Source organism: Dendropsophus ebraccatus, chromosome 1 (assembly GCF_027789765.1).
Source record: "Dendropsophus ebraccatus isolate aDenEbr1 chromosome 1, aDenEbr1.pat, whole genome shotgun sequence".
Lineage (NCBI taxonomy): Eukaryota > Metazoa > Chordata > Amphibia > Anura > Hylidae > Dendropsophus > Dendropsophus ebraccatus.
The window spans coordinates 187,321,719-187,339,829 of NC_091454.1; positions in this window are offsets into that span (position 1 = coordinate 187,321,719).

The following is an 18,111-nucleotide window of genomic DNA, read 5'->3' on the forward strand; positions in this document are numbered from 1 at the left end:
AGCTGGGAATAGTAGTTTTGCAAGAACCGTAGGGCCACAGGCTTAATGCCTCAGATCTACAGGGTGTCCTGGCAACATACTGTATATGGGGAAGTACTGTAGGGTCAAGTGTTTTGGATTTTAACATAACTTGTTTTTCCTTCAATGCATTTTCTCTTCTCCCCATAAAGGATGAGTCAAGGGGATAAATTAACTAAAATTGCAAGACATTTGAGGTCCTTGACCAACTGGATTTTATACCCATTGGGACTTTGAAGATGTCTTCCAATACCATCATACATGTTTTCTGTCATATCATAATTTGTCAACTATGATACAAGGGATATACAGTAACAACCACAATCACTTCAGTAGTGATGTCAAGCAGCATGACCCAAGCACCAGTTTCTTTTAGATTGCCCAAATGTAGTGTTGAACTGACTTGCTGAACTGTCCATGTTTTGCAATGTTCTCTGAACCTGACCGTTCTGCATTTGACTCCTGGCAACTGGAGAAGTTGAATGCTGCCCTAGGTTTCCAGGGCTTCCTAGGGCGGCATTCAAATGTTAAAGAAAATCTATGTTCCTTCAGTCTGGTGTGATGGCCATGCTGACCACAGAGATCAGTGTTTTTGAATTTTTAATATGCCACTTTGTTCCCAGGATATGTTGGAAACATGTTATATGTAAGTGAAGTCTTTTGGCATACTGAGGGCCAAGCCCCTGGTGCACTGCTACTGTTGCCTGCCACACCTGCCTCCTCATAAATATGCAGTATCGGCTCTGCTGCTGACATTGGTGCTGACTAGAGATGAGCGAACTGGGTTCGGGTTTGAGTCGAACCGAACCCGAACGTTCGGTATTTGATTAGCTGGGGCTGCTGAACTTGGATAAAGCTCTAAGGTTGTCTGGAAAACATGGATACAGCCAATGACTATATCCATGATTTCCACATAGCCTTAGGGCTTTATCCAAGTTCAGCAGCCACCGCTAATCAAATGCCGAAAGATCGGGTTCGGATCGACTCGAGCATGCTCGAGGATCGCTCATCTCTAGTGCTGACCTTGAAATCATGTGGTTAGAGTAAGAGCACTGTTACGGCACCCAGTGACTCAGTACTGTGGATATATCACGTACAAAGTTGAATGCGGCCACTGCCGCAGAAATTCCGCTGAACTAGACATATACCAAACTATACTATATTGCTAAGGCTGGGTCCACACTTCGTTTTTGCAATCCTTTTCTTTTCATCCGTTTTTTGCAAAAAAATGGATGGAAAAATGGATGTATGTGTGTGCATCCGTTTTGATCCATTTTTCTATTGAATTCCATTATAAAAAAAAAAACACGGATTAACAAGGATTCATTTTTTTTTAACGTACTTAAAAACGTAGTCGACCTCATTTTTGTGTCCATTAAAAATAAAACGGATCAGTTTTGATCTGTTTTTTTTTTTATAATGGAATTGAATGCAAAAACGGTTCAAAACAAATGCACCCACATGCATCCATTTTTCAATCTGTTTTTCTTCTGTTTTTTTGCAAAAAAAGGATGAAAAAAAAACAAAAACGGATTGATTACTGTCAATATTACGTTAATTTTAAAAGTATAGATATAGTAGAGAAATATGGGTATACATGCCACAGAGGTAGCCTCAGCGAGGTCACTGAACCCACACGGGCAGTGTGAACTCACGAGGAGATATATTTTTAAATGCAGTATTGCTCCACATCACCATCAACGAGCCTTGGAAACCTATGACCCTTTTTATTGGTTCACCAGTTGTCGATTTTTGGAGCTCTTTTGATAGATACTTACCACTACATACTGGGAACATCTCACAAGACCTTCCATTTCGGAGATGCTCCGACCCAGTCATCTAGCCATCACAGATTGACCCTTGTCAGAGTAGTTTGGATCCTTTCATTTGCCCATTGTCCCTTTTTCCAACAAATAAACATCAATAACTGTTGCTTGCCGCCTAATATAGCCCACCTGTTCTCAGGCGTCATTGCCAATAGATAAGCAATGTTATATACCTTTACTGTATCGGTGGTTCCGGCTCTGCATTATGTACATGAGGCTTATTTAAAACTAACTGTGTTTGTCCAGAATGACTCTACATAAATTCAGGTGAAATTTTATCACTTGGATTTATTATTGGCTAGTTGTTTTTCACCCTTCCCCATTAAAATAATTGAGCAAAAACTCTCCAGTAAATATTACACTGTAATTTGAATTTTATTAGCTAAAAGAGCATTTATTGAGAAACAAACAGAGAATAACAGATCCTGGATAATGGACACTGTGAGATGCTACCACAGGGAAATAAACAGTTATGTCCACAATACACAGGGAATGACTAAAGTGAAGTATAATAATCACAGGTGATGTCACATTACAAAGATTAACAGTCGTTCACAGTGCGTGGATATTACACACAGTGATATCACGAAGGGGATAATAATACATTATAATACAGTGAGAATTGTGCACAGTGTCCCAATACATGAATATTCTTATTCGTAATGGTTAAGGAACACAGTGATGTCAAAGCACAGACATAATAAATGTTGCATCACAATATAAGAATAATGGACACAGCAATGTGACAGCACAGAGCTCATTAAAAGGGTACTCTGGATTTAAAAAAATTATCTTTTTTCAAATTAAGTGAAGTCATGTTACCTGAAAGTTATTTAAATTTGTCATTTACTTCTATTTAAAAATCTCAAGTCTTCCAGTATTTATCAGCTGCTGTATGTCTTGCAAAAAGTAGTGTATTCTTTACAGTCTGACACAGTGCTCTCTGCTGCCACCTCTGTTCATGACAGGAACTGTCCAGAGCAGTAGAGGCTTTCTGTGGATATTTGCTTCTGCTCTGGACAGTTCCTGTCATGGACAGGGGTGGCAGCAGAGAGCACCATGTCAGACAGGAAAGAATACACAATTTCCTGGAGGACATACAGCAGCTGATAAATACTGGAAGACTTGAGATTTTTAAATGGAAGCAATTTACAGATCTGTATAACTTTCTGACACCGGTTGATTTGAAAACAATTTTGTTTCTCTGGAGTACCCCTTTAACACTGCGCTATAATAAAAGTAAATGCGCAAAATGATATCACAGCTATAAAAAAGAGTATAATGATACAATAAGAATAATGCATAGTTTAAAGGGCTATTTGGAATGTATTTGGTGTAGAGGGAGGAAGGGAAAGGTGGGATATGATCAAAACCTTTAATAAATATGTTAATGGACTAAATACGGTTCAGGAGGGAAGAGTTTTAAGCAGAAAAAAATAAACTCAAGAACAAGAGGACACAGTGAGAGGTGAGGGAAAGATCAGAAGCAACGTGAGAACATATCACTGTCTGTGGCGCTGTCCCAGGTCAGTCAGTGATTGGCTGAGCAGGAAAGTTACAGTCGGCTCAGCCAATCACTGGCTGAGTAGGACGGGACAACACCGTTGCCATTGATAGGCTAAGCGGTTGTCAGCCTGCTTAGCCAATCACAATCACTGGACACTGGAGAAGGACACTGGGGCATCACAAACAGGTAAGTATAGATAAGGGCATTTTTTGAACTGCCCTAAAACAGCTAAATGTCTGTAAATGTTGTAATGCAGCTTTTTAGTGCAGTTTCATTTAAGGTTTGGTTCAAATGAACCAGAACTTTAAATCAAAGTTAGGCAAATCTACTGAACCGGACAGTTCACTCCTGTCTAGTTGACACCTCTGTGAGTGGTGGCTGGGCCGTGGCAAACTTGACTGGTCGGGGCCTCGGGAGCGGTAAGTATACATTTTTCCCAGCTTCTGTGTCACACACATTCCATGGCTTCCATTGTCCGTGGAGACATGAGTAATCTCAACCAGCAAATAATAAGGGGAAGCAGGGAGGTGAGAATACCACTTTAAATTCATTTTTTAAGTAAATTTTCAGTTTTCTAGATATCCAAAAAAGCTCATCTCAACCATTTTAATGTTTATTCCTTCAAATTCATACAAATTCCAGACAGTTGAGAAATTCCAGATAATACCTGACCTTGTGGTTATCCTTGTCACATAACTATTAGAATCCTTACAACATCTGGTGCTTAGACTTCTTTCAAGTTGTTCTGGAATTTTGTTGATCAAGATACTTTTTTTTCTATCTCAAAATTTCACAACAACCTTGTTGTGTATTTAGGAATGGGACTTTCCAGGGCCCTATCTGAATATAAGTATGTCTTTCATATCTTGCACTGATTAAGGTTGGTAAACCTGTAACAGCTGTACCTTTTAGTTCAAGAACTCCCTCCCGGGGGATGGGTGTACCGCCTCATATTTGTGTCCAGTTATTGGGCAACTTGATGCTTCTTCTCGGTCTTCTCCAGATCCAGGTTTTCACTGTGGCTCTATTGATTACTGCACTCAGTGGAATTCAATTCCTAAGGAAACTAGCACCAGAAGATGACATCGGGTCTGGAAACCTATTTAAAGGGTCATTGATTGTTATTGTTCTAAACTCTACTTATTACCAGGTAATGCTCCTACGTAGCCCCTTGGATATTAAGCTTGGTATTTGTATTGGTACTCTTTCAGACTATGTTTTTGTCTAGCCCCTTGGATACAACACCTTGTATTTGTAGTGCTATTCCTGCTCCTAAATTAGAATTGCACAATTTTAGTATCCCCTGCCTTGATACCTTGTTATCTGATAAGAGGGTGATGAACCCCAGCTCCATTCCTGACCATGCCATAATTCCGATACTGCCTTTATTCCATGACTTATGACCTATTACAGCCCCTGCAGCAAAGCTCACATCTCCTCGGGAATAAGGATTAAAGGCCCTATTACAAAAAGCAATTATCAGCAGTATTCAGCCGATATCAGCCGTTACGGCTGATAATCGTTTTGTGTAATAGAAGACAACGATCAGCCGACATGCACAATGTCGGCTGTTCATTGTCTTTCAACAGGCGGAAAAGGCAATGATCTGCTGCCAACGCTCCGTGCAAAAGGAGCGACGGCAGCAGACCACCGATATCTCTTCTTGACCCTCCCTGGCACTTACCCGCTTGTGTAGGCGAGTGTAATAGCACCAGGAGTGAGCAGGGAATGAGGAGCAAGAGAGCGCTAACCTGACAGATCGTCGCTCGCTTGCTCCACCTGATCGCCCCATTTAATAGGGGCTTTACTCATTGCACCCCAGTCTAACCTGCATCAAATAGAATGAAGCTTAGGGTCCTATTAAACAAAATAATTCTTAATGTTTAGCGATTAACGATAAACGATCGCAATCAAACTTGTTTATCGTTAACCTAAAATTGTTCGCCATATGACACAGAACAATAGTCGTTAGTTACGATCATTACAACGATAGTTTCTACAATCGTTTGTTTCATCTGATCCCAGCTACACAAGGAACGATTTGGAATCACACTGAACGATTAGTGAATGAATGTGGAACTAGAGCGAACGATTAGTGAACAATTAACATTGATTTCAGGGTCAGATCTAAATGAACGATCAACGACGCATGAACGATTTTTTGATCGTTGCCTGCAACTACATGGTACAATTATCGTTAAAATTTGAACGATATAACGATTTTCCACACAATAATCGTCCCGTGTAATAGGGCCCTTAGAGCCCACAATTTGTGACCATAATATATGCGAGCTGGAACAAACCGCTCTATTGTAGGTTTATATACTACATACAGGCAGGTCTGAATGCATAGTTGGCCACCAAGGGCATAAATGAACAATTTGCATGTCTATATCCTGTTTCCCTGAATGAAGATTCATTTCCTTGTGGGAATATGTGATAGATGGAAGCGTCATGTAAATTTCTTTTTTTTTTTCTTGAGGAAGACTTTCTATACCTTACCAGAACTATCTTTGGAAGTATCTACTCATATGAACTTTGCTTTACAATTTAATATCCTCAATGAATCCAATAAAATATCAAGGCAACCAAGAAGAGAACATGATGAGTTAACTTTAATCTCTTGATTTTCTAAGTTCTATGGACTTTGGTGTTCTTCTGCCTCTTATTCTACTCGTGTCTCAGCTTACAAGACAGTCACTAGCAGATCATTGCAGTATCAGTGGGAAGCCATTTGATCCCCATTTGAACACTGTGCTTAATACAATCTAGTCGTTTTTTCCCTTCACAGAGCAATTACTGTCAGCACAATGTTGTCAGCAAGACACACAAGTTCTTCCCAACCTTCAGACCAAAGGATATCGACAGGCTGCCCATTGAAATTGAGCTGTGTTGTATAGTCCGTGGGGATCCTTGCTGCAACAGCACTCTTTGAAAGATGTCAATGCCTTCATCTTTGGGCTTGAGCTGCCAGCAGTTTGTTGACCCTTAAGTCTGGGGCCGCTCAATATTCAGGTGTTTGTATTGACAGTGCTATTGACAGGCCTCTCATTGCTTGGTGAGCATAGGACAGGCAATTGTGTAGGTTGAAATGTTGTAAAGATTCAAAGAGAAGCCTTCACTTTCTTATTGACAAGGCAAATAGAGAGACGTAAAAGGAGAAAGTGCTCATAGCCTTAACCCTTCTCCTTCGTCTTAGTCGGAAATCTGAAGGCAGGATTAAGTCATCTTCAAAGTACCTTTTTATCTCCATATATCCTAAATTACTCTTTTTTGAGGTCATGCAAGTGTTAATTTGTGTCGCTTTCTTCATTAAAGGTTATCTGCTAAAACTTTTTTATATATATAATTTTGTTTATTTCCTTAGTAACTCTTCCTTTTATTACACAGTGATGTTTCCCCTCAAACCTACTTCTAAATGCATGTCACGATTCCAAAACGCGTTGAGGCCACTTTGTTCCTGTATCAGCTTTGAATATGTTCACAGCTATGGAAAGACACTGGATCTTTTTGTTTACTTCTAAATACAATTGTCATCTTTATTTTGGTGTAACTGTTCTCAATAGTTGCAAAGGGAAGCTATTAGTCTGCTCAGGTACCAATGCACACCCATAACAATACCCTGTACATAGAAAAAAAATTAATAAAAACATTATTATTATTATTATTATTACTCCAGTGAGAAAAAAAAATCTTTCAAATCAACTGGTGTCAGAAAGTTGTATTAATTTGTAATTTACTTCTATTAAATATTCTCAAGTCTTCCAGTACTTATCAGCTGCTGTATGTCCTTCAGGAAGTGGTGTATTTTTTTCAGTCCTGACACAGTGCTCTCTGCTGACACCTCTGTCCATGTCAGGAACTGTCCAGAGCAGGAGAGGTTTTCGGTTTCACTCTTTTTATTAAAATTTTAAATGTTTTTACAAAAATGTTTTTATAACAATGTGCAAACATATTGAGGATATGTTCACACTACATAAGAGAAGATCATCCCGGCTGGTACTGAAGTATCGGCCAGAGCATCTTTAGCGCCGCAGAGTTCTGATGTGGGCGCATCCATGCGCGCCCGCATCAGAACTCTTCACAGCACACTATAGAGCGTGCAGCCGTTCCCACGGAACTTACGTTGTGTGAACATAGCCTAACATGGTATAATCAATATACATACTGAAGATTGCAATGTAGGTTTTCTATGGGGATTTGCTACTATTTTGGTCAGTTCCGTACACAGACAGAGGTGGCAGCAGAGAGCACTGTGTCAGACTGGAAAGAATACACCACTTTCTGCAGAGCATATAGCAGCTTTCAAATAACTTTATGACACCAGTTTATTTAAAATAAAAAAAAAAATCACTGGAGTTCCCCTTTAAGCTGCTGGTTTCTTAGGAAAAAATGCAACAGTAGATGCCCCTTAAGGGTGCGTTCACACCTACAGGATCTGCAGCAGATCTGCAGCAGATTTGATGCTGTGTTCAGTTATTTAAATGAAATCTGCTGCAGAAAATCAGCTGCAGATCCTGTAGGTGTGAACGCACCATAAGAGTGGATTTAGTCATAAGTACCTTATTGTTCTGCTTACTTAGTCCTAGAATAAGGTTAAAGTTGAGTAAAAGCCGTTGAAAGAGGAACAAAGAATAGCAAAGCATTTGTCCATGACCCTAAAACTATCAACATTACCCAGGATACCCAGTGGACATGCCTCTTGGGGACTTTAAATGTCCCCTAATACCATATTGTAGCATACACGACTACACTAGTGCTCAGAGACGTGTGAGACAAGAAGCCGATGAAGGAAGCTGTCTCCAGAGAGGAACCTGTTTAACTAGAAATGCAGAGTAGGTAAGAGAACAGGTATTGACTTTTGTAAAGAGAATACTTGGATGGATTGTCCTTAAAGGTAAATATTGAGTTTGGCTCCGCTAAGGTCAATGTTTACCTTCTGGCTCCATAAATCACAGTGATTGGCTCTACAGGATCAATATTTGCTGACTGCTGACTTCACAGTCATGTCCCTGCAGTAGCGAAAGACGCCGTGAGCTGCTACCACAAAGTGGCGAGGACAAGGGAAGGAGGTTGGAATGCAACACAGTCTTGTAGAATAAACCAGTGATGTGACAGGAGGACTGCAACCAGTTAAACAATACAAAGTGCTTTGGAAAATAAGCACCTTGATTGACCACATCTATAGGACATTAATCATGAGCGGGATGTGTTTGTCAAGCCAGTGCGCTAGTTATTGTAAAAGGAGGACAATGTAAGACCGATCACTTAGAATGTAACTAGCCGCTATAGGGTTCAGGCTAACAAGAGCACACATTTATATACGTCCTGTTATAATACATCATGTTGTACAAGCATAATCGATGTAACAGAATGAACATGTGAGAGTATGCAGACCAGGATTTTATGTGTAGAGCATGAATAAACATTACCATGAAGAGAAGTGAGACAAGCCGAGACTGTTTAGATAGTGTATGTCCTAAGCAGTCTCAGAGTTGATAATCAAGACTCTCTAAATCTGGCAAACAGCCAACCTCAATTGGCCAAGCTGAGCCTGCCTGTGGAATCTAAAATCAGGAGACTACCATAGTCTGTTTTTTTGACAATTCAGTTATTAGTCAGATGGGCGTAAACTTAATTATTTATACAGAAAATATTATCTATATCATGGCATTTGTATATCAAACAATAAAGAAGCTTTACTTACCTCTCTGAGCTCCCTGGTGTTCTCCTACGGATCTCCTGTGTCCTGCTGAGATGACCCCACTGCGGCCGGTAATTGGTGCCACGGCCAGTGATGAGCTGAGCAGGCTTTCACCCCCAAGACGAGTCCACCTTGGAAGTGGAGGTAGGATTGTCCCCAGGGATACCAGAGACCTGTAGGAGGTCACCAGGTAAGTGCAAAAGAGGTAAGTAAAGCTTTTTTATTGTTTAATATACATTTGTAACAATATAGATGAAGTTTTTTTTTATCCAGATAACCCCTTTAAGCATATATGCCCTTTAATGTATAACATTAACAACACTGTATGATTAAATCCATTACCTTGGCATAGTCCGCTGAACTATAGATGATCTTGAGAGTTTAGCTACTCCTTATTAAATTTCAAGTTCAAAGTTATAATAAGTAAAAATATTATATTAAAAACATTTGTACATTTATAAAAAAAAACAATAAATGTAAGGAATTATTATAATAATTATTGCCATCTGTATTTAAAAAAAACCCACAATAAAATATTACATTATGGACACTGTAAAAAACAATACAAAAATACAGTTTTTGGTGATATTTCTACCTCCAAAAATGGAAATATAAGTAATTACAAAGGGGTATGCAACCTAATAATAAAAATGTTATGGATGAAACAAAGCAAAAATGCACACAATATACAGTACAATAGCACAATACACACACAAAAAAAGCGTAACATTTTTAGTCCACCCAAAATTTTTTTAATACATTAAAATGTAAATTTTAGCCCTCATATGGATGAGCTTACAGAAAAAATAAAAAGTTATGTTTTTGGAAAGTGAGGGGGGAAAAAAACTGAAAAAAATAAATAAAACAAAAATTCTGCCAAAACAGGCTGCAGCGAGAAGAGGTTAATACTGGAGGGTGAAGCGAACCTCAATTCCCCTATTCCCGTAAGGTTCATGGAAACATGCAACACAGGTGTTATATATTTTAATTTCCCGTCTGTCGTAAATAAGCTGATCTCACATTGTGCCTATAGCCTGCGCCTTAAACATTCATTTTACATTATTGCCATTTCGCATCCTCTGAGTCTTTCCTCTAATTTCCCTAAATCATTATTCAATATTGTAACCCCTGTACAATTACTGACCTAGTCATTAATCTTATTCTATCTACATGAAGGAAGGCTCGCCTCCATCTATAGGCTTTTTGTGAAATTGCTAATGAGAAAATTGGAATACAAAACCTCGAGGTGCAAGGGAATGATAATTGAGTGAATTTCATGAGTCCTGCCTTATGATCACGCAGAGCGGGCACACACACACACACACACACACACGTGTGCCAGGGACAAACGCCCGCAGGTGATAGTACAAGAACATTCACCCTTCACAATGACAGGATCGCATGCTCTTATGAGGCTCTGCTGGACAAGTGTTAAACATTTCCCCATGATAGGTTTGTCTGTCAGAGGGCAATGGCATAGTAATTAACAGCTATTCACTGACAAAGTTGCTAATTTGTGATGTTTTAATAACAGGGTAATTACCAGCCCATGAAAATCATCCATAGTATTTAGTAATTATCATCAGCTGTCACGGGAAACCATTAGCATTACTGACGGTCACTAGGATTTCCTTACAATACATAAAAAAGTATTTACCCCCTATTACTGTGACACTACATTGAATCGCGGATTTATTTTCACTTTCGGACAATGGACTAGAGATGAGCGAACCGGGTTCGGGTTCGAGTCCATCTGAACCCGAACGTTCGGCATTTGATTAGCGGTGGCTGCTAAAGTTGGATAAAGCTCTAAGGTTGTCTGTAAAACATGGATACAGCCAATGACTATATCCATGTTTTCCACATAGCCTTAGGGCTTTATCCAACTTCAGCAGCCACCGCTAATCAAATGGCGAAAGTTCGGATGGACTCGAGCATGCTCCAGGTTCGCTCATCTCTACAATGGACTATTCTAGACAAATAAAAATATCTAATAGAACTAATAGGGGAAAGATTAGTAATTATGAAAAGTCAAAAATATTTAAAACATTGCATATTCACTATTGTTATTCTGGCTCATGTAAACCATTGCTTTAATAGCCGACTGGTTTTAAGGTTTATTGGGCCATTGTTGACCACTACCCTGTGTAAATTCAACCTTATAGATCAAGTCTTTATAAAGATAATCAGTTAAAGGGGTACTCCAACATTAGGTGAAAAAAACACATCACAGTGAGTTTGCAGCACTTGCTGCATTAGACCCCAGTCTTCTCTTTCTGTAGCATCAGCACAAGGCAGAATGATATAAACACAACTCACTCTCCCTTAATGTCCCAATAATGAGAGAGATATATATATATATATATATATATATATATATTTATTTTTTTGTGTATATGACAGGGAGACGGTGATGTGTGTATTTATATATATATATATATATATATATATGTTTTTGTTTTGTTTTTTAAACACTTTTGTAGTGTATAGGGGACTTCTATGAGCAATACTATGATTGCTCACAGAGATCAATGCAGTACACATATATGTACTGGATTAATCCATGATCTTGACACTTGATTGCTACAGTCTCCTAAAGGCAGGCTGTAGCAACTGTCGAACCATCACATCAACCAAGGCCTAGCAGAGGCCTCAGACTGACTTTGCAATGGATCAGTTTTCCGGCAATCACATTGCAGCAAACTGATCTGGCCACTGTACCACAAATAACAGGCATTAGTAACATTTACATGCCACTGCCAGAACTGAAAGCAGCATTGAAACAGTTAAAATAGCTGGCAACGTAAATCGCTCCATGCTGGCTATTAGCCACAGTCTCCTTCTTCAGCAGGGCTGTCTTAACAATATTATAGGCCCCTGGGCAGAGCTGTGAACAGGAAAACCCCAACCATTCCCCTTCTTGCCCCATACATAGACCACCACCACATAAGTTGCTTACAGTGACTGAATGAGAGCCTGTTACTTTTTAAATTATTGTCAGGGACATGATCTGTAAGAGCAAGGGCACGAAGGCGGCCCTTAGCAGAGCTGATCAGCAGTGGTGTGATCAGCTGCCAGAACTTGCTGTTACAGATAATGTCACGGACAGTTATTTAAAAGTAGCGTGCAGCGGTGTGGCCTCCTGCCACCATGCTGCTAATCAGCTATTATGGGGGCCTCCACTGGACTGAGGGAGCCCCGTGTTAATGTGTCATTCAGTCACTGTGAGTATCCGTCGATGGCCCTCAGCAGCTGATTAGCAGCCAAACGCAGAGCCATCTTTTCCATTGGGCAGGGCAGAGGAGCCCCCCTATGAGTCATGGGCAGCCACCTACCCTGCCCTATGGGAAAGACAGCTCTGTTCTTCAGCTCTCCATACCCCCTTAGTGACACCATGGTGTACCTGTACATCATGGGTCGTAAAGTGGTTAGAGCGTTACTGTCATTTAAAATACCTTTTAACTTGTCATCAGGCTGTACCAATAGTGTCCATCTAATGGATCAATGCATTATGTATGGACTGCATTGATCTGTATGATTGGTTGATTGGTTATACAATTCTCCTAGGCGGACTATAAATGTGTAGTAGTTGTAGTTGTAGTTGTAGTAAGGGATCTATGGACAGCAGAGACAGTACTATATTTTGTTTATGCCTCTAATTTCCTTTGAAAGCATATGGGGGAAAAATGTTATGCTCTATTATAACAGTATTTTTCCTTTAGATCAGGGATGGGAAACCTTTGGCCCTCTAGCTGCTGCACAACTACAACTCCCATCATGCTTGGACAGCCTTCGGCTGTCTAGGCGTGATGGGAATTGTAGTTTTGCAACAGTTGGAGGGCCAAAGGTTCCCCATCCCTGCTCTAGATGTATTGCCCCACAGAGAACCATATGGAGACAACTTACATACAGTAGTGCATGCGGGCCTTTTAAAAAAAAAATAAAAAAATAAAATGACTATTATAACATAACTAAAGCACAGTGGTATATAAATAAAAACTATCATAAAATCCTCTGCCCCATAGAGAAAAAAAATGCAGATTCTTATCATTCTTGTCAGCCTACTTACTTTGATCTCTCACTATTCCAGCATACGTGAAAACAGATCTTACTAGTCCCTTCGTCCTGCTCAAATTCTTTCCCATGCCTTTTGCCATTTAACTCTCATAGTCCCACCCTGTACTGTCTGTACCTGCTGAGATCAGTGATGTAAAAGTAAAGTCCACATTAACTTAACTTAAGATTTGATCTGCTCTTCCCCAAAAAGTTCTTGACTCTGGTCTTCAAAAAACAACAAACCATAAACTTTTTGTACAGTAGGTAATATACGTCAAATCTATTATAGATAATGGAAAACCACCAGAAAATGAGATGTTTTGGAGCCCTTTTATATATATTTATTAAAGAAGGGCAAATAAAAAAAGATCCCGCTGATCTATAATTCTCGCTTCTAACTCAATTGCCGGGCTTGGAAAGTGATTTACTCAGAGTTCGGCTCAATACTTTTCAGCTTTATTTAATGTAACAGTTATGGCACATAAAAACTTTATTGGAAATCCTTTGGGAGTGTGATTGAGCAGGAAACAGTCATTGCTAATAACATTAGGACAGCAGAAAGAGAGGATCTATTGGAGCTGGGTCTTGCGCTGACCTTTTATGGCCGCGCTGATGAAAGGTTCCGTTAGAAAATATTTCCGTGCTGTTATTGACTTGTCTCGGACTGTCTGCCGGCCTGTAGGAGTTTAGCTGTGGCTGCTGATCTCAGATGGAGCAGGGGCTGGTGCAGCTGTTTTTCCAAATGGATCTGTTTACCTGCGAAATGTGCAAGTGGAAAATGGAACCTCTGGTGCGGTGAGGTAGTCACATTAAAATGTGTCTGTGATGTCATCTTCCTGCATTGCTTTTCTAAGGAAATGATGTTGGACATAAATCCAGTGGAAGTCTGTAAATTAAAATCACTGTCAGGCAAGCATTACGTTAATTTCTAATGACTTTTCGTTTCTACTTATGAAGCATTTACAGCATAACTGGTAAGATAAAATTGCTAAAGAGTATAGATGAACGAACCGCGAGAACGCTTGGGTTCGTTCGAACACGAGCGTCCGCCATTTGATTACCGGAGGCTGAAGAAGTTGAATGGAGTCCATCCATACAGCCATAGGCCATAGGGTGTATACAAGTTTTCCCGGACTTCCTAGAGCATCACCCAACTTCTTCTGCCACTGGTAATTAAATACAACCTGCTCAGCTTTTGACAAACCTGATCATACTCGAGATTGGCTCATCTCTACTAAAGAGCTAAAATGCATGGGCATCAAAAAGGAACTGAGAGGACAAGTATCAGCCAATTACTGATCCCGTCTGCTCGTATTCCTAAGACAAGGTTGAGATCATTCTTGCTGAAATCAACAGTGACACATCACCAGGCACTTGCAAAGGGTGCCATATGAGTACTAGGACTAGTTATTTTTCAACTAGGTCTACAGTGAATTTCTTAACTCTTATTTGTTGCCATTTTAAATTGATGTTAGGACTGGGGGTATACTCGCTCAGGGAGGAGGCAGAGAAGACACAGACAGTGAGCCCTGCACTTGTCCCCACCCACTGCCCCTTACTACTTGCCTCAATCAGCCCTAGATGGCAGCGGACAACCACGGTGACAGTTGCTAAGTTAGATACAGTGGTACACAGAACGAGAACAAGACAGACAAACACAATAGCACAAGGTCAGGAAGCCAGGTCAATAATGTAGCAAAAGGTCAGGGCAGACAGAAAACTGGCATAGTCAAGGTAACAGAGCACAGGTCAGATAAACCAAAGGTAACACACAGAAAAGGCTATGCGGGAACTAGACTTAATAGCCAGCAAAGGGTTAAAGAGATCAGGGGTCCAGTCCATAATGGTCTGGACTGGCCCCTTGATCCCCAACCACAAACATATAATAACCTAGAGCTCTGACTGGCAGGTAGACCTGCTGGAGACACAGGCCCATGGCGTCCCTGGGAGCAAGATGAATTTAAATTGCTGATACTGGAGCTCCCTACTGCAGATGAAGGTATGTCTCTTACCTTGATCCTTGGCGCCGTTCCCATGCAGTGTTAATGTAGTTCTCTGTCCAATAAGGCCGTTTGGAGCACTGCCCCTCTCAGAACACCGATCTGCCCGCTTATTGCTGGAAGAAGTTGTCCTAACAGTCTGGGCCAGGTGTAGAAGGAAAAGGGAAAGAGAATGGTAAGAGAAGAAATCACCTGCGAGTCACTGAATGTAACTACACTATAATTACTTATATAGCCTGTAGTATTGTCTCTAAGGACAGTGGTCATGGTGTGGCAGTATTATTGAAGTAATATGTTGGTATTATAATTCTCTGTATAGGGTATTTTGTTTAGGACCCCTATACCAGTGCTAACCATTGTTCCACCGCTACCATAACCTCTTCTGTAGCTTAGCCATAAACATCAAATCTTCATAGTCACCTAATGCTGTAAGAGACGGAAGAAAGAACAACAACTTATCGACACAGGGAAGGTCAAATTATGAAGACTAGTATTATTATAATACATGTAGAGGTGTAAATGCCCCATTATTTATATCAATGGATTTAATATGTCCATGCTTATCATTAGTCCAACAACTCTCTTAAGTGTATGGCCAGCCAAGGGTTTTCCAACACAACCTATTTTGAACTGTCTATAGGCCCTTTTACATGGCTCAGTGATCTCTGTATCATTCATGCAACCATTTAAATGCATTATTATTGGCCGCACACATCCACTGTTTAGACTCTAACTTCAGAGGCTTACTGAGTTTACTTCTGAGATGTGGAGCCAGGGAGCAGAAGGCTTTAGCTGTTGTCTGCTCCCGGATAACCCCTCTAACCCCTTCAAGACTGGACTAATTTTGACCTTCAGGACCAAAGCCCATTTTTTAAATCCAACCTGTCTCACTTTATGCAGTTGTAGCCACGTGATGCTATAACTTTTATTTGTGATTTGAGATTCTGAAAAAATGACAAAATTAGCATTTTTCTCATTTAAAATTTTCTGCGATCACCGCACAGGTTTAGGGTAGAAACCCACTTGGCGAATCTGCAGCGAGACCCCTCGCTGCGTATTTGCAGCGAGTCTCACTGCGGATCCTGTCCCTATACTTTCAATGGCAGACAAATACGCAGCAGGGATGTACATCCCTGCTGCGAGTTTGTCCACAGCCCGCCCAGTTAACCCCCGCCCGCCGGAGCTGATACTTTACCAGATCCCGGCTCCGGCTTGCTTCGGCAGTTCCCGGTGTCTTCAGCAAGCCGGAGCGGGGAGCAGGTGAAGGATTTGCTCCAGCCAGCCGCCCGCAGCCCCTTTAACACCTTCCGCAGCCCCGGCCGCCCGATCGCCCCCGTGCAGTCCCTGCCGCCGAATCGTCGCCACCCCCCCCCCCCCGCAGCCCCCTTCGCCGGGCGGGGGGACGACCAGGGCTGCAGGGGAGCAATAGGTGGTGCCGGGGGGGGGGGCACCTCATGCTCCTCATGTACTGTACTACTGCCCCCTATTATTAACTGACTGTACTGTGTCATTCTCTAGTTGTTTTCTAACCTTTGAATCAACAGCTGTATCCCTCCCTGTGTCCCCCTGTATATAGCAGACCACTATCCCTCCCTGTGTCCCCCTGTATATAGCAGACCAGTATCCCTCCCTGTGTCCCCTGTAAATAGCAGACCAGTATCCCTCCATGTGCCCCCTGTATATAGCAGACCAGTATCCCTCCCTGTGCCCCCCTGTATATAGAAGACCAGTATCCCTCCCTGTGCCCCCTGTATATAGCAGATCAGTATCCCTTCCTGTGTCCCCTGTATATAGCAGATCAGTATCCCTTCCTGTGTCCCCTGTATATAGCAGATCAGTATCCCCCCTTTGTCCCCTGTATATAGCAGATCAGTATCCCTTCCTGTGTCTCATGTATATAGCAGATCAGTATCCCTTCCTGTGCCCCCTGTATATAGCAGAACAGTATCCCTTCCTGTTTCCCCTGTATATAGCAGACCAGTATCCCTCCATGTGCCCCCTGTGTACGCAGACCAGTATCCCTCCATGTGCCCCCTGTCTATAGCAGAATAGTATCCCTCCCTGTGCCACCTGTATATAGCAGACCAGTATCCCTCCATGTGCCCCCTGTCTATAGCAGAACAGTATCCCTCCCTGTGCCCCCTGTATATAGCAGACCAGTACTCCTCCATGTGCCCCCTGTATATAGCAGAACAGTATCCCTCCATGTGCCCCAAGTATATAGCAGACCAGTACTCCGTCCTGTGCCCCTGTATATAGCAGACCAGTACTTCTCCCTGTGCCCCCTGTATACAGCAGAACAGTATCCCTCCATGTGCCCCCAGTATATAGCAGACCAGTACTCCTCCCTGTGTCCCCTGTATATAGCAGACCAGTATCCCTTCCTGTGTCCCCCTGTATATAGCAGACCAGTATCCCTTCCTGTGTCCCCTGTATAAAGCAGACCAGTATCCCTTCCTGTGTCCCCCTGTATATAGCAGACCAGTATCCCTCCATGTGCCCCCAGTATATAGCAGACCAGTACTCCTCCCTGTGTCCCCTGTATATAGCAGACCAGTATCCCTTCCTGTTTTCCCCTGTATATAGCAGATCAGTATCCCTTCCTGTGTCCCCTGTATGTAGCAGACCAGTATTCCTCCTTGTGCCCCCTGTATATAGCAGACCAGTACTCCTCCATGTGCCCCCTGTATGTAGCAGAACAGTATCCCTCCCTGTGCCACCTGTATATAGCAGACCAGTACTCCTCCCTGTGCCCCCTGTATATAGCAGACCAGTATCCATCCCTGTGCCCCTGTATATAGCAGAACAGTATCCCTCCCTGTGCCCCCCTGTATATAGCAGACCAGTACTCCTCTATGTGCTTCCTGTATATAGCAGAACAGTATCCCTCCATGTGCCCCTGTATATAGCAGAACAGTATCCCTCCCTGTGCCCCCAGTATATAGCAGAACAGTATCCCTTCCTGTGCCCCCTGTATATAGCAGAACAGTATCCATCCCT